Genomic DNA, 18,852 nt, shown 5'->3' with positions numbered 1-18,852 from the left:
AAAAAGGGGTGGCTGGTTTCAGACAATCCCGCAAGTGAAGAAGCCAGATGTGGAGGTCCTGGGCTGGCGTGGTTACACATGGTCTGCGATTGTGAAGCCAGGTTGGATGTACTGCCACATTCTCTAAACCGACGCTGGAGGCGGCTTACGGAGGAGAAATTAACATTCAACTCTCTGGCAACAGCTCTGGTGGACATTCCTGGAGTCCGCATAACAATTGCACACTCCTTCAAAACATCTTTGGCATTGTGTTGTGTGAACAAAACAGTTCAGAGTGTGCTTTTATTGTCCCAGCAGAAGGTGCACCTGTGCAAATGCTCATGCTGTTTAAGCAGATTCTTGATATGCCACACCTGTCAGGTGGATGGATTGTCTTGGCAAAGGAGAAATGCTCATTAACAGGGATGTAAACACATTACTGCACAAAACTTGAGAGAAATAAGCAATTTGTGCCTACGGAAAATTTCTGGAATCTTGTATGTCAGCTCATGAAACCAACACTTTACATTTTGCATTTATATTTCAGTACACATATTCTGGGATGGATCTGACAGGACATTTTGCTGTTTCAAAACTAATTTGCACAAACATAAAATCAATACTGCTAAATACATTGATTTTGGAATTTTCAATTCTCCCCGTCTAGCTTTTACTTAGCGGATTGTTAGTTCTCAAATATATATATTTGAACAGTTGAAGTCGGAAGTTTACATACACCTCAGCCAAATACATTTAATCTCAGTTTTCACAATTCCTGACATTTAATCTTAGTAGAAATTATCTGTCTTAGGTCAGTTAGGATCACCACTTTATTTTAAGAATGTGAAATGAGAAATAATACTAGAGAGAATTATTTATTTCCGCTTTTATTTCTTTCATTGCATTCCCAGTGGGTCAGACGTTTACATACACTCAATTAGTATTTGGTAGCATTGTCTTTAAATTGTTTAACTTGGGTCAAACGTTTTGGGTAGCCTTCCACAAGCTTCCCACAATACATTTTGGCCCATTCCTCCTGACAGAGCAGGTTTTTAGGCCTCCTTGCTCGCACATGCTTTTTCAGTTTTGCCCACAAATGTTATATAGGCTTGAGGTCAGGGGTTTGTGATGCCCACTCCGATACCTTGACCTTGTTGTCCTTAAGCCATTTTGCCACAACTTTGGAAGTATGCTTGGGGTCATCGTCCATTTGGAAGACCCATTTGCGACCAAGATTCAACTTCCTGGCTGATGTCTTGAGATGTTGCTTCAATATATCCACGTAATTTTCTTCATGATGCCATCTATTTTGTGAAGTGCACCAGTCCCTCCTGCAGCAAAGCACCCCCACAACATGATGCTGCCACCCACAGGTGGGATGGTGTTGTTCGGCTTGCAAGCCTCCCCCTTTATCCTCCAAACATAACGATGGTCATTATGGCCAAACAGCTCTATTTCTGTTTCATCAGACCAGAGGACATTTCCCAAAAACGTATGAACTTTGTCCCCATGTGCAGTTGCAAACCATAGTCTGGCTTCTGTATGGCAGTTTTGGAGCAGTGGCTTCTTCCTTGCTGAGCAGCCTTTCAGGTTATGTTGATATAGGACTCGTTTTACTGTGGATATAGATACTTTTGTACCTGTTTCCCTCAGCATCTTCACATGGTTCTTTGCTGTTGTTCTGCGATTGATTTGCACTTTCCGTACCAAAGTACGTTAATCTCCAGGAGACCGAATGAGTCTCCTTCCTGAGCGGTATGACAGCGGCGTGGTCCCATGGTATTTATACTTGCGTACTATTGTTTGTACAGATGAACGGGGTATCTTCAGGCATTTGATAATTGCTCCTAAGGATGAACCAGACTTGTGGAGGTCTACAATTTATTTTCTGAGGTCTTGGCTGATTTCTTTTAATTTTCCCATGATGTCAAGCAAAGAGCCACTGAGTTTGAAGGTAGGCCTTGAAATACATCCACAGGTACACCTCCAATTGACTCAAATTATGTCAATTAGCCTATCAGAAGCTTCTAAAGCCATGACATCAACTTCTGGAATCGTCCAAACTGTTTAAAGGCACAGTCAAATTAGTGTATGTAAACTTCTGACCCACTGGAATTGTGATACAGTGAATTATAAGTGAAATAATCTGTCTATAATTATCATTATTTATTTATTTTTTAAATTACTTGCGTCATGCTCAAAGTAGATGTCCTAACCGACTTGCAAAAACTATAGCTTGTGAACAAGAAATTTGTGGAGTGGTTGAAAAACAAGTTAATGACTCCAACCTAAGTGTATGTCAACTTCCGACTTCAACTGTGTACACACACACACACACACACACACACACACACACACACACACACACACACACACACACACACACACACACACACACACACACACACACACACACACACACACACACACACACACACACACACACACACACACACACACACACACACACACACCAGAAAGTATTCAGACCCTTTGACTTTTTCCATGTTACTTTCAAGCCTTATTCTAAAATGAATCAAGTAAAAACAAATCCTCAATCTAAAACAATACCCCATAATGACAAAGCGAAAACAGGTTTAGAAATTTTTGCACATTTATTAAAAAATTAAATACAGAAAAACCTTAACTATTCAGACCCTTTGCAATGAGACTCAACATTGAGCTCAGGTCCTGTTTCCTTTGATCATCCTTGAGATGTTTCTACAACAAGATTCTCTGGTCTGATGAAACCAAGATTGAACTCTTTGGCCTGAAAGCCAAGCATCACGTCTGGAGGAATCCTGGCACCATCCTTACGGTGAAGCATGCTGGTGGCAGCATCATGCTGTGGGGATGTTTTTCAACGGCAGGGACTAGGAGACTAGTCAGGATTGGAGGGAAAGATGAATGGAGCAAAGTACTTCTTGATGAAAACCTGCGTTCAGCACCTCAGACTGGGGTGAAGGTTCACCTTTCAACAGGACAACGACCCTAAGCACGCAGTCAAGACAACGCAGGAGTGGCTTCGGGACAAGTCTCCGAATGTCCTTGAGTGGCCCAGCCAGAGCCCAGACTTGAACCCGATTGAATATCTCTGGAGAGACCTGAAAATAGCTGTGCAGCGACGCTCCCCATCCAACCTTACAGAGCTTGAGAGGATCTGCAGAGAAGAATGGAAGAAACTCCCCAAATACAGGTGTGCCAAGCATGTAGCATCATACCCAAAAAGACATGAGGCTGTAATCGCTAGCAAAGGTGCTTCAACAGAGTACTGAGTAAAGGGTCTGAATTCTTACGGAAATGTGATATTTCCGGGTTACTATTATTATCATCATTGTATTTTTTTTTTGCAAAAATCTCTAAAAACCTGTTTCTGTTTGTTATTATAGGGTAATGTGTATAGATTGATGAGGGATAAAAAAAAAAGAGATTTAATTCATTTTAGAATAAGGTAAACGTAATATAATGTGGACAAAGACAAGGGGTCTGAATACTTCCGAAGGCACTGTTTATAGGTCCATTATCTTTTTCTACATACTTTCTTTTAGTCTTAAGTTTACACTGGAAAGTGTTGGTCCATCACACATTATTGAAATTCTCTCAATGTTTGGACTTCACCCACAAAGATGACAATGACAGCAAAATCCCTGCAATGTCAATATTTGTATTTATTACATTAGCTGCTGCTGCTACTCTTCCTGGTGTCCAGCAAAATTAAGGCAGTTTATACCATTTTAAAACATTACAATATATTCACAGATTTCGCAACACACTGTGTGCCCTCAGGCGAAATAGAGTTCCATGTAGTCATGGCTCTATGTAGTACTATGTGCCTCCCATAGTCTGTTCTGGACTTGGGGACTGTGATGAGATCTCTTGTGGGGTATGCATGGGTGTCAGAACTGTGTGCCAGTAGTTTAGACAGACAGCTCGGTGCATTCAACATGTCAATACCTCTCATAAATAAAAGTAGTGATGAAGTCAATCCTCCACTTTGAGCCAGGAGAGATTAATATTAGCTCCCTGTGTACAGCCAAGGGCCAGGCGTGCTGCCGTATTCTAAGCCAATTGCAATTTACCTAAGTCCTTTTTTGTGGCACCTGACCACACGACTGAACAGTAGTCAAGGTGCGACAAAACCAGGGCTTGTAGGACCTGACTTGTTGATAGGGATGTGAATCACTGTCTATGCAAGTGTTATGCCTGAAGACTGTTGACAGTATTCAATGGAAAAATAGTTAGTTCCTCAACCAGAGTTAGCAGCTAGAGACGGGTGATGTTCTGAAAACTAAAGGTTAAAGTTGACTCATATCCAGGGTGTTCTGAAAGCATTAGATTAAATCAAATTTTATTAGTCACATGCGCCGAATACAACATTTCACCTTACAGTGAAATACTTACTCACAAGCCCATAACCAACGATGCAGTTAACAAAAATATGAATAAGAAATATAAGTAACAAGTAATGAAAGAGCAGCAGTAAAATAACAATAGCGAGACTATATACAGGGGGGTACTGGTACAGAGTCAATGTGCGGGGGGCACCGGTTAGTTGAGGTATAGAGTGGAGGTAGAGTTATTAAAGTGACTAGGCATAGATGATAACAACAGAGAGTAGCAGCAGTGTAAAAGAGCAGGGGGGTTAAAATACTAGCATGTAAGAGGAACAAGTCATCATACCAACATTCCAGTAAAAATGTGCCATTGTACTTTGGTGCCCGTCTGTGGTATAGGCGGGCGTCTATACCACATAAGGCCAATCAAAACCAGAAAGAGATGTCCATTCGTCTTCCTGCTACAATTAATGGGTTAAAGGGCAGGGTAGCCTAGTGGTTAGAGAGTTGGACTAGTAACCGGAAGGTTGCAAGTTCATGCCCCCGAGCTGACAAGGTACAAATCTGTCGTTCTGCCCCTGAACAGGCAGTTAACCCACTGTTCCTAGGCCGTCATTGAAAATAAGAATTTGTTCTTAACTGACTTGCCTAGTTAAATAAAGGTAAAATAAATAAAAAAATGCAGGGGATGGTACAGTAATCATATCTAAGATGACAGTGCTACCCTTGGGATGGCAAACTACAATATGTCTGGAGCTATGAGTCTTGTTCTGGAGTCTTTGTTCAGCGACAGGCCTGATTTGAGGGTGGCTAGCTGGGATTCGTACAGAACAGTACAGGGGACAGGCCCATGTGAGCTGGCCTCGACTGGCAGAGCTCAGACAGTACTGCTGGGATTGCCTGACAAGTCCATTTAGCATCAGCAGACATCTGGAATTATGCCTAATTTGTGATAAATAGCCAGTCAGGGAAACACTTTATGTCTATCCTACACCATCGACATGAGCAAGAGCAAACAGCCTCAGGCGGAGATAGAGATCTGAATAAATAAAAAATAAAAACAGTCCAGGGAATGTTCCAGAAACTAAAATGTAGCCTAATTAGGGTGTACTGTTTGCATTCTTTATTGATTTATTGTAGTGGCATCTCATTTGAATTTGCTCGATGACTTCTAGATGCTATGTAGTGAATCAAACAATTATCTGCAGGTAGCAAGATGGATGCTGCTTTGCTGAGTCAGCAACCACCACCTACCTCAGATTGAAACCTGATGATTCATAGGTAAACTGTTGTCAGCATAAAGCTGAAGTATAGAAAAGTACTGGGAAATAGCATGAGTAACAGCACCAGAGGGACAGTATAATCATGTCAAACGGTAGGCGTGCATCGTCGCTCTGATATCGTTGGTGGATCATACACTCTGCCTCATCTCCTCTCTCTCTTGGATTGCTTTTGTATCACTGTTTATCAAAACATCTTATTATAAAAGTATGGCTATTATACATTATGTATATCATAGCTGTTGGTGTAATTACAGGGTCTTAAAATTGTATTTTTGTATAATCTTTGTTCCACCATGTGAAACATCTAACTGGTCACTGCAACAGTAAAGAAATGTGCAAATTGCTCTTTACACATCAGATAGATGTCTACCCCCATCGTAACCAGGTATGACATGGGAACAAAGGTGAGTATACATACAGTATATGTTGTACTTAAATAAATACAGTAAGTTATACAAGGGCAATTCCACATTAACAGATCGACACCGAGCGTGCTTCTCAATATGCATACTACTGTGCTTCACAGTCTTATGCTCAGAGTGCATCCTCTGACGACTTTCTCTTCATTACGTTCTTGCGAGGACGAGAGTGTGGAGAGCATATAAAACATTCTATTTGATAAACACTCCCCCTACTGTATTACCTCACACTGAGCAGCACTCCCCCTACTGTATTACCTCACGCTGAGCAGCACTCCCTCTACTGTATTACCTCACGCCGAGCAGCACTCCCCCTACTGTATTACCTCACACTGAGCAGCACTCCCCCTACTGTATTACCTCACGCTGAGCAGCACTCCCTCTACTGTATTACCTCACACTGAGCAGCACTCCCCTACTGTATTACCTCACGCTGAGCAGCACTCCCTACTGTATTACCTCACACTGCTGAGCAGCACTCCCGCTACTGTATTACCTCACACTGAGCAGCACTCCCCTACTGTATTACCTCACACTGAGCAGCACTCCCGCTACTGTATCACCTCACACTGAGCAGCACTCCCGCTACTGTATTACCTCACACTGAGCAGCACTCCCGCTACTGTATTACCTCACACTGAGCAGCACTCCCGCTACTGTATTACCTCACACTGAGCAGCACTCCCCTACTGTATCACCTCACACTGAGCAGCACTCCCGCTACTGTATTACCTCACACTGAGCAGCACTCCCCTACTGTATTACCTCACGCTGAGCAGCACTCCCCTACTGTATTACCTCAGCACCCCCTACTGTATTACCTCACGCTGAGCAGCACTCCTCGTACTGTATTACCTCACACTGAGCAGCACTCCCCCTGCTGTATTACCTCACACTGAGCAGCACTCCCGCTACTGTATTACCTCAGCACCCCCTACTGTATTACCTCACGCTGAGCAGCACTCCCCCTACTGTATTACATCACACTGAGCAGCACTACCCCTGCTGTATTACCTCACACTGAGCAGCACTCCCCTACTGTATTACCTCACACTGAGCAGCACTCCCCCTACTGTATTACCTCACGCTGAGCAGCACTCCCCTACTGTATCACCTCAGCACTCCTCCTACTGTATTACCTCACACTGAGCAGCACTCCCCCTACTGTATCACCTCACACTGAGCAGCACTCCCCCTACTGTATCACCTCACACTGAGCAGCACACCCCCTACTGTATCACCTCACACTGAGCAGCACTCCCCCTACTGTATTACCTCACACTGAGCAGCACTCCCCTACTGTATTACCTCACACTGAGCAGCACTCCCCCTACTGTATTACCTCACGCTGAGCACCACTCCCCTACTGTATCACCTCACGCTGAGCAGCACTCCCCTACTGTATTACCTCACACTGAGCAGCACTCCCCCTACTGTATTACATCACACTGCACCTCCCCCTACTGTATTACCTCACGCTGCACCTCCCCTACTGTATTACCTCACACCTTCCTGTATTACCTTCCCCTTTTCTGAACCTTCCTCCAGTCAGGACAATGTCAACAATAGAGACCAAACAAGATATACGCAAAGCAAATGTTTTACTTCATAATAATCAACTAGCTACATGTGAATCGTAATAATCTAGTTTACCAGATAGCTTAAACAGGCAGAAATGACCTCAAACTAAATGTTTAACAAGGTAGATGTCAATTCTTTGTGCGTAGCTAGCTAGCTACCAACTCTTTGTGGACATCTAGCTAGCTAACAATAGTAGCTAGCCAGTTCGCCCGATTGAGTTACTATGGGCTTGCGATCGTCACAATACAGTGGGTATTGTAGACCGGTAAACCTGCCAAAATTAACACAGTGCGTATTTGTTAACGTATCAAGATAAAATATAGTAGTCAGGCAAAATATGTTATGTGAATAATATATATATATGTGAATAACAATATTTAATTCCGAAGTCAGAGTTTATTTTCTCTCGCTTCAGCTCAAATAAGGTCCGCCATTGATTTCCATTGAAGCTTGCAACTATGCATTCTTCAAAACATGTACAAAAGGGTTACGCATCAGAGAAGTGTCCCTCCGTGCTCCGTATCGCATACTTTGATTTGGACTCATCCACCGACCCTCCTGTGCTCGGAGCACAGTAGTATGCATTTTGAGAAACACCAAGACTCAGATTTTTCACTTTAAAATGTATGTCAAACAAATACCAATGATAGCAAAGTTAAACAAACCATACAACTCCGTGCACAAGGACAACTTTTGTACAATTTTCACAGAACATTTTACCAGGACACATTTACTTGAAGAACAGTGCGGATGCAAAGTTTGATAACCAAATGGCACAAACAAAGCAAATTGTCACTCTGTTACCAAACTTTGCATTTTCAAGTGAAAAATAAGATAAGCCCATAATAAGCCCATAAGATACATTATCACACATATCACAAACATTGCTGCTAAACCTCTTACAGTACGTGACCCAAGACATTAACTTAAAGGGCCTCCTACATGAAGCATCCTAGATCAGCACTCCTACTCTGAGACACTTGATACACGACCCCTGGTTTCAAATATTGTAGCTCAATTGTCTTTCTCAAAGAAGACCTAGCACTATAGACACAAAACTTAGATTCTCAAACTTTCCCACAAAACTTCAGCCTGTATTGGTGTACCGTTGTGTGTCCAGATTAATTATGTGACGGATCTTGAATGATCCGGAATGAAATTACCTGAAATAAACTGCAAGTATGAATGAACCGATATAGACGCTTATCTGAAATGCTGATCTAACTCAACAGACTGTGTGCAATTCATGTATAGGACGAATGTATGAATGATATAGGCTATGCAACCAGAAAATGATCGGCTCATATTTGATTTTAGCATGTTGTAAGCCTACAGTACACATTCAGGTTACCTTGCACTGACACAAAGTCCAAGGGTACACATCCTATACATGAGTTGATGTCATACGGTTTGAATAAGTAATATATAATATAATATATATGCCATTTAGCAGACGCTTTTATCCAAAGCGACTTACAGTCATGTGTGCATACATTCTACGTATGGGTGGTCCCGGGAATCGAACCCACTACCCTGGCGTTACAAGCGCCATGCGCCGTTACAAGCGCCATCTGTGCTACAGAAGGACCACAGTAGGCCTAAATGGATTTACTGCTGTCAACACATGCCGTATCATAGGTCCAAAAAATATATATATCTCAGCACACAGAGAGGAAGGCATCTTGGGAAATTTGGCAGTGCTACTGCAGCCCAGTGTGTGTAGTGATATAAACCTAACTGCCAGTCTTCATGTTAGCGTTGCCATAAGAAGCTAGGCTCCCTTGCCTCCAACCCAGCTATTGGCACTCCTATAAAATATATATACAGTGGGGCAAAAAATTATTTAGTCAGCCACCAATTGTGCAAGTAGTTGAAGTGTACCTATGCTGAAAATTACAGGCCTCTCTCATCTTTTTAAGTGGGAGAACTTGCACAATTGGTGGCTGACTAAATAATTTTTTGCCCCACTGTATTTCAGAAGTCTTCAAGGATTTCCATGACATGCAACTTTGACAAATGAAGGCCAGTGATACATATTTTAATTGCTGCAGCAAAACTAGGCTACACTGACTTCTTCTGTAAAGATGATGACAACATGCTCCTGGGTAGGTTCCGTGTGCTCCTGGGTGGGTTCTGTGTGCTCCTGGGTGGGTTCTGTGTGCTCCTGGGTGGGTTCTGTGTGCTCCTGGGTGGGTTCTGTGTGCTCCTGGGTGGGTTCTGTGTGCTCCTGGGTGGGTTCTGTGTGCTCCTGGGTAGGTTCTGTGTGCTCCTGGGTAGGTTCTGTGTGCTCCTGGGGTGGGTTCTGTGTGCTCCTGGGGTAGGTTCTGTGTGCTCCTGGGTAGGTTCTGTGTGCTCCTGGGGTAGGTTCTGTGTGCTCCTGGGGTAGGTTCTGTGTGCTCCTGGGTAGGTTCTGTGTGCTCCTGGGTAGGTTCTGTGTGCTCCTGGGGTAGGTTCTGTGTGCTCCTGGGGTAGGTTCTGTGTGCTCCTGGGGTAGGTTCTGTGTGCTCCTGGGTAGGTTCTGTGTGCTCCTGGGTAGGTTCTGTGTGCTCCTGGGGTAGGTTCTGTGTGCTCCTGGGTAGGTTCTGTGTGCTCCTGGATAGGTTCTGTGTTTTTTTAGCTGTAGTTACTTACGGGGTATGCTGTGTTTATATCTATACACATTTTATATGATCTGTATCTGTAGTCTTTCATTGGAACCCAGGACTCCCTGGAAAACAGTGGCAATTGTTACTGAGTGGACTATCCTGGCTAAATAAATCAAACCAAACCCATTGCACTCGGGTGCTTGCTGCCATTATGCTTACTGCTATTAGGCTTGCTGACATTATGTTTCATACCCATAAAGATGCAAACCACACAGGCTAAATAAGGTCCACATAAACATGTTTCAGGCCCTCTGCGTCACACCACAGCTTGTTATTGTGCTTCACTTCTGCACTGTGGTGTGTCTCTGCAGATGACGACGGCAGGAGAAAAGAGACATTAACATAAGTAGGTTGGCATGTAAATATACTGCCTTAACCTTACAGCGTGACTATTTACGCAGCACTTTGACACTTCCTCTATTAGAACTCCTGAGTCTCTCTTTAAGAAGGTCCAGAATGCACTGCTCCCGTCACATAGACAGTAGCCCAGAAAGAGCTGAACATGTCCTTCCTCTATGTTAAGCAAAATTGAAAAGTGAACTGACGCCACTTCACACCGCTGTAGTTCAGTCTCATACGTCATCAACTGAGCTAGTCTAAAATCTATATTTCTACAGCTGTTTGAACTCCTAGAGGTGGGTGGAGTTAATCAAAGGGTGTCTCCCAAATGGCACCCTATTCCCTATATAGCGCACTATTTTTTGACAAGAGCCTTATTGGGAATAGGGTGACATTGGGGCACAGCCATGCCAATGTCAATTAGGCTAGCTCAGTGTTCCTTCTACAGTCTCCATGCCAATTAGGCTAGCTCAGTGTTCCTTCCACAGTCTCCATGCCAATGTCAATTAGGCTAGCTCAGTGTTCCTTCCACAGTCTCCATGCCAATGTCAATTAGGCTAGCTCAGTGTTCCTAACACAGTCTCCATGCCAATTAGGCTAGCTCAGTGTTCCTAACACAGTCTCCATGCCAATTAGGCTAGCTCAGTGTTCCTTCCAGTCTCCATGCCAATTAGGCTAGCTCAGTGTTCCTTCCAGTCTCCATGCCAATTAGGCTAGCTCAGTGTTCCTTCCACAGTCTCCATGCCAATTAGGCTAGCTCAGTGTTCCTTCCAGTCTCCATGCCAATGTCAATTAGGCTAGCTCAGTGTTCCTTCCACAGTCTCCATGCCAATGCCAATTAGGCTAGCTCAGTGTTCCTTCCAGTCTCCATGCCAATTAGGCTAGCTCAGTGTTCCTAACACAGTCTCCATGCCAATTAGGCTAGCTCAGTGTTCCTAACACAGTCTCCATGCCAATTAGGCTAGCTCAGTGTTCCTTCCACAGTCTCCATGCCAATTAGGCTAGCTCAGTGTTCCTAACACAGTCTCCATGCCAATTAGGCTAGCTCAGTGTTCCTTCCACAGTCTCCATGCCAATTAGGCTAGCTCAGTGTTCCTTCCACAGTCTCCATGCCAATTAGGCTAGCTCAGTGTTCCTTCCACAGTCTCCATGCCAATTAGGCTAGCTCAGTGTTCCTAACACAGTCTCTGTTTTGGTGAAACAATAAAAACATGCTGCATTGGGTTCTCCCTGAAAAATCTTCTAAACCACCACCCCCCTCACTTGCTTAGATCACACACACACACACACACACACACACACACACACACACACACACACACACACACACACACACACACACACACCCCCCTAGTTTGTCAATGGTGTTTTGCTGTTATCGGCCCACAGGCAGAGAGAGTTAGTCTACTTGTTCCAGGCTTATCAGGGCTTTGGGGGAAACTGGGGTCAACCACTATCACTGCAGCCAGACTATGTCCTGTAGGCTGCCCTGCCTTGATGTCACATGGCTTGCTATATCTACTCTAATGGGTCTACAACTCTTACAAATGCTCCCGTCCTCGGTCCTGTCACCGACCTAATGTCAAAAGGAGTCTCGTGCACTGCATCCGAGACATATTCACACAAGAGTTCTACCACTGGACACGGAATTCATGAGCAGGATGTTGTAAAGACGCAAAGCTTGTGTAAAGATGACAGGCAGCGCACGACAACGAGGAAGCTGCTCAAACACCCTTCTTCACAGGCTGCAGTAGGGGTGAGGTGGTAGCAACTAGCAAGGCCCCCTACCAACTCCACAATCAGGTCAATCACAAGGCAATATGGCAGAGAAACATTGACAGAATGTTCCATGGTTAGGTTGAGGGGTGGCTGGGTATAACTACCATACCAGCCAGGGGTATTCAGATCTTACCCTACGACGTCCAGACTACTGCTGGTTCTCTTCTACCTGATAATGAATTGAACCCACCAGTCCATGAGAAGAGGGGAAGACTGAAAAAGAACAGTGGAAATGGCTTGGAGGTCAAGATTTGAATTTGTGGGCACTATACTATACACAGGAAGCTATAGGGGGAAGGTGAGGGGAAGCCCCATAATGCTGCATAATGGCAGATGAACATTGACAGCATGCTAGTTTTCAGACAAGAGACATGGGATAAGGGGCTTTGAGACTTGTACTGATTAGGCTACTTCTGCCATGCAAGAGAGGCAGCAGCTCAGAGTTGACCTGTGGTTGTCAGGTCTGCTACCTGGAATAATCCTCTCACAGCTAAGCCAGTTTGATTCGTCCAACAAATACTGTGGGTCCTCTATACTGGTTGACGCAAGCCAACAAAGCCAATCAGACATCCTGAGAGAGAAACGAAGGGCTGGCACTCAACTAGTTGTATTGTGTGCTGTATAGGGGAGAAGTGACCAATGAGTGGACACTTGAACATCATACTTGCATAGAAACTGAAAGCTGCAAATATACTGAACAAAAATAAAGGCAACAGGTAAAGTGTTGGTCCCGTGTTTCATGAGCTGAAATAAAAGATCACTGAATTTTCCCCATACACACAAAGAGCTTATTTCTCTCAAATGTTGTAAACATATATTTTTTTTACATCCCTGTTAGTGAGCATTTCTCCTTTGCCAAGATAATCCATCCAACTGACTGGTGTGGCATATCATGAAGCTGATCAAAAAAGCACGATCATTACACAGGTGCAACTGGATGTTTTGGAGAGGTGCATTATTAGAGGTGCACAGGTGCAACTGGAGCGGAGTAGAACACCTGTTTATTAAGGTGCTGGCTTGCGGAGTAAACACCTGTTTTGGCAGAGGTGCTGGCTAGCGGAGTAGAACACCTGTTTATTAGAGGTGCTGGTTAGCGGAGTAGAACACCTGTTTAGGTCGGGGCTGTTTATTAGGTGCTGGCTAAGCGGAGTAAACACCTGGTGCTGGCTAGCGGAGTAGAACACCTGTTTATTAGAGGTGCTGGTTAGCGGAGTAGAACACCTGTTTAGGCAAGGTGCTGGCTAGCGGAGTAGAACACCTGTTTATTAGAGGTGCTGGCTAGCGGAGTAGAACACCTGTTTAGGCAAGGTGCTGGCTAGCAGAGTAGAACACCTGTTTAGGCAAGGTGCTGGCTAGCAGAGTAGAACACCTGTTTAGGCAAGGTGCTGGCTAGCAGAGTAGAACACCTGTTTAGGCGAGGTGCTGGCTAGCAGAGTAGAACACCTGTTTAGGCGAGGTGCTGGCTAGCAGAACACCTGTTTAGGCGAGGTGCTGGCTAGCAGAGTGCACCTGTTTAGCTGCTGGCTAGGAGTAGAACACCTGTTTAGGCGAGGTGCTGGCTTAGAACACCTGTTTAGGCGAGGTGGCTAGCAGGCACCTGTTAGGCGGAGCGGAGTAGAACACCTGTTAAGGCGAGGTGCTGGCTAGGCACCTGTTAAGGCGAGGTGCTGGCTAGCGGAGTAGAACACCTGTTTAGAACACCTGTTTAGGCGAGGTGCTGGCTAGGTGGAGTAGAACACCTGTTTAGCTGCTGGCTAGCGGAGTAGAACACCTGTTTAGGCGAGGTGCTGGCTAGCGGAGTAGAACACCTGTTTGTTTAGGCGAGGTGCTGGCTAGCGGAGTAGAACACCTGTTTAGGCGAGGTGCTGGCTAGCGGAAAGGTGCTGAACACCTGTAAAACACCTGTTTTGGCTGGCTAGGTTTAGGAGAGGGAGTAGCACCTGTTTAGGAGAGGTGCTGGCTAGCGGAGCGGGCTAGCTGGCTAGCGGAGTAGAACACCTGTTTAGGCGAGGTGCTGGCTAGCGGAGTAGAACACCTGTTTAGGAGAGGTGCTGGCTACACACCTGTTTAGGCGAGGTGCTGGCTAGCGGAGTAGAACACCTGTTTTGGCGAGGTGCTGGCTAGCGGAGTAGAACACCTGTTTAGGCGAGGTGCTGGCTAGCGGAGTAAAACACCTGTTTAGGCGAGGTGCTGGCTAGCGGAGTAAAACACCTGTTTAGGCGAGGTGCTGGCTAGCGGAGTAGAACACCTGTTTAGGCGAGGTGCTGGCTAGCGGAGTAGAACACCTGTTTAGGCGAGGTGCTGGCTAGCGGAGTAAAACACCTGTTTTGGCGAGGTGCTGGCTAGCGGAGTAAAACACTTGAAAAAGAAAAGGAGAGTCGCACACTCTAGGAGCTCAGATGCAACAATTGAATGACCTAATAACCAATGTTTCGACAAACAAGCTGTCTTCATCAGCGTACAATGCCAAACACTGCGGGCCACTAGTTTATATAGTGTCAAAGGATACACAGGTGTCTGTAATCATGGCCAGGTGTGGCTTGATATCATTTTTTTTATTTACAGATGCAAATAGAACATATAAAATAAAATAAATGCATCGCATACGATCATAGATACAATTTGGCTAGTGGTGAAGTCATCAAAACTATGAAATAACACATATGGAATCATGTAGTAACCAAAAAAAAGTGTTACAGTTTTTATATTTGATATTCTTGAAAGGAGCCACCGTTTGCCTTGATGACAGCTTGCACACTCTTGGCATTCTCTCAACCAGCATCACCTGGAATACTTTCCAACAGTCTTGGAGTTCCCACATATGCTTAACACTTGTTGGCCGTTTTTTTTTTTTTTTACCTCAGTCTGCAATCCAACTCATCCCAAACCATCTCAATTGGGTTGAAGTCAGGTGATTGTGGAGGCCAGGTCACCTGATGCAGCACTCCATCACTCTCCTTCTTGGTCAAATAGCTCTTACACAGCCTGGAGGGGGGTTGGGTCATTGTCTTGTTGAAAAACAAATGACAGTGGGACTAAGCCCAAACCAGATGGGATGGCGTATCGCTGCAGCATGCTGTGGTAGCTATGCTGGTTAAGTGTGCCTTGAATTCTAAATAAATCACAGACAGTGTCACCAGTAAAGCACCCCTACACCATCACACCTCCTCCTCCATGCTTCACGGTGGGAACCACACATGCGGAAATCATCCGGTCACTCACACCACGGCGGTTGGAACCAAAAATCAGACTGGTCTAATGTCCATTGCTCGTGTTTCTCGGCTTAAGCAAGTCTCTTCTTATTGGTACCCTTTAGTAGTGATTTCTTTGCAGCAATTTCGACCATGAAGGCCTGATTCACGCAGTCTCCTCTGAACAGTTGATGTTGAGATGTGTCTGTTATTTGAACTCTGAAGCATTTATTTGGGCTGCAATTTCTGAGGCTGGTAACTCTAATGAACTTATCCTCTGCAGCAGAGGTAACTCTGGGTCTTCCTTTCCTGTGGTGGTCCTCAGGAGAGCCAGTTTCATCATAGCGCTTGATGGTTTTTGCGACTGCCCTTGAAGAAGGACCACCCATACGTAGAATGTATGCACACATGACTGTAAGTCGCTTTGGATAAAAGCGTCTGCTAAATGGCATATATTATTATATTATTAAGAAACTTCCAAAGTTCTTGACATCTTCCGGATTGACTGACCTTCATATCTTAAAGTAATGGACTGTAATTTTTCTCTGCTTATTTGAGCTGTTCTTGCCATAATATGGACTTGGTCTTTTACCAAATAGGGCAAACAATTGATTGGCTCAAACGTATTAAGGAAAGAAATTCCACAAATGAACTTTTAACAATGCACACCTGATTATTGATTTGCATTCTAGGGGACTACCTCATGAAGCTGGTTTAGAGAATGCCAAAGGGTGGCTACTTTGAAGAATCTGAAATATAAAATATATTTTGATTTGTTTAACACTTGTTTTGGTTACTACATGATTCCATATGTGTTATTTCATAGTTTTGATGTCTTCACTATTATTCTACAATGTAGAAAATAGTAAAAATAGAGAAAAACCCTGGAATGAGTAGGTGTGTCCAAACTTTTAACTGGTACTGTATATGGAGACTGTTAAGTGACAAAAATAACAGGTTAAATACATGTCCCAAATGGTGTTTCCTGATCTTTGTTATATCTATATATTTCAAGGGGCCAAACATGTCTTGGGCCGTTCTGGCAATCGTAATTTACATCAGATTTCTAGGGCAGACTAGGGCAGTTTTCCAATAGCAATGGAACTTAGGCTTATGAGTGTTTTAACGATGCATCTTTCCTACAACGGCCAAAGATGTAACATGTGTTTCCCAAAATACCACGTAGACAACAGGTGCCTCAACAATGTTGCTAGGTGCATTGTTGAGGCACCTAGCGATTGATATGATCGAAAGAAAGGAAGCACTGCTTTCAAATCAGCATTCTCCCTTTCCAATCTCACCTTAAGATTGGAATTATTCCACAATAATGACGACGGATCAGCTCCTAGAGAGATATCACGTATGGCTACAAATATTGAGGCGGCTTATTCTAATATTTACCCTATAACAATGTACTAAATCAAGATGTGGCACATCATTGTGCACGTTAAACATCATGAAATAGGCTATGTCGAGGCAAAAATGTCAGAGTAGCGTACAAATAGCTAAATAAAACTCAGTTGAATTAGCATGAAACTGATTTTAATATCATTCAAATGTATAGGTCTTTGTAGTCTACAGTGTATTTATCTGTTAACACAGTAATCGCGGTTTTCATGGGAAGTGTCTTTATATCCTTCACTTGTTATACAAATAAATGGGCAACTGTATTTGTAGTCAGTCACGTTCATTCTGAAGTTATCAGCGGTCACAGAAAAACAGATAAACAGCTCGATTTTGTGTTTAGTGGAGATTGTGATAAGTGACGCGGAAGGGGGAAGCATTTAACGACATACTTAGCTGTTCTAACGATCAACTTTAGTAACAATGGTTTTGGGAAGCAGCTCAGAGATTTAATGATGCTAACAATGAACATAGCCTTAAAACTACAATATGTAACTTCTCTGACGACCTGACCAAATTCTTATTGAAAAGGTGTGATATACAGTATATAAATATTTATCAACTGGGTGGTTCGAGCATTGAATGCTATAACACAGTATACCATGAGTATGACAAAACAGAGTCATGGGTATGACTCCGCGTTGCGTCGTGCTTAACAGCCCTTAACTGTGGTATATTGGCCATATCACAAACCCCTGAGGTGGCTTATTGTTATTAGAAACTTGTTACCAACATAATTAGAGCAGTAAAAATAAATGTTGATGAATTTATGAAATTGCTTCTTCCAATGATTGATAAACATGCACCTGCATAGAAACTGGAGGTCGACCGATTATGATTTTTCAACGCCAATACCGATACCGATTATTGGAGGATGAAAAAAGCCAATAGCAATTAATTGGACGATATTATTATAATTTTTTTGTAATTACAACAATACTGAATGAACACTTATTTTAACTTAATATAATATATCAATAAAATCAATTTAGCCTGAAATAAATAATGAAACATCTTTAATTTGGTTTAGATAATGCAAAAACAAAAAGTGTTGGAGAAGAAAGTAAAAGTGCAATATGTGCCATGTAAGAAAGCTAACGTTTAAGTTCCTTGCTCAGAACATGAGAACATATGAAAGCTGGTGGTTCCTTTTAAAATGACTCTTCAATATTCCAAGGTAAGAAGTTTTAGGTTGTAGTTATTATAGGAATAATAGGACTATTTCTCTCTATACCATTTGTATTTCATATACCTTTGACTATTGGATGTTCTTATAGGCACTTTAGTATTGCCAGTGTAACAGTATAGCTTCCATCCCTCTCCTCGCTCATCCCTGGGCTCGAACCAGGAATACATCGACAACAGCCACCCTCGAAGCAGCGTTACCCATCACTCCACAAAAGCCGCAGCCCTTGCAGTGCATGGGGAACAACTACTCCAAGTCTCAGAGCGAGTGACGTTTGAAACACTATTAGCGCGCAACCCGCTAACTAGCCAGTTATTTCACATCGGTTACACCAGCCTAATCTCAGGAGTTGATAGGCTTGAAGTCATAAACAGCTCAATGTTTGAAGCATTGCGAAGAGCTGCTGGCAAAACGCATGAAAGTGCTGTTTGAATGAATGCTTACGAGCCTGCTGGTGCCTACCATCACTCAATCAGACTGCTCTATCAAATATCAAATCATAGGCTTAATTATAACATAATAACACACAGAAATACGAGCCTTAGGTCATTAATATGGTCAAATCGGGAAACTATCATTTCGAAAACAAAACATTTATTCTTTCAGTGAAATACAGAACCATTCCGTATTTCATCTAACGGATGGCATCCCTAGGTCTAAATATTGCAGTTACATTACACAAGCTTCAATGTGATGTCATAATTATGTAAAA

The 18,852-nt window shown here is 43.4% G+C and overlaps 1 long non-coding RNA gene and 1 pseudogene across 1 annotated transcript; both read right to left on the bottom strand.

Moving 5' to 3' along the window:
- Nucleotides 1–18,852, bottom strand: part of LOC127906403 (tyrosine-protein kinase JAK2-like) — a 100,540-nt pseudogene that overhangs the window by 72,649 nt on the left and 9,039 nt on the right.
- Nucleotides 4,622–6,762, bottom strand: LOC127906404 (uncharacterized). Its single transcript, XR_008061217.1, has 3 exons — nucleotides 6,714–6,762; nucleotides 6,579–6,680; nucleotides 4,622–6,409 (listed from the first exon to the last, which is right to left on the bottom strand). It is a non-coding gene; the product is annotated as an uncharacterized LOC127906404 (long non-coding RNA).

Source organism: Oncorhynchus keta, chromosome 12, assembly GCF_023373465.1.
Source record: "Oncorhynchus keta strain PuntledgeMale-10-30-2019 chromosome 12, Oket_V2, whole genome shotgun sequence".
NCBI lineage: Eukaryota > Metazoa > Chordata > Actinopteri > Salmoniformes > Salmonidae > Oncorhynchus > Oncorhynchus keta.
The sequence above is the reverse complement of the archived record's forward strand: the minus strand, read 5'-3'. Positions and strand labels throughout refer to the sequence as shown.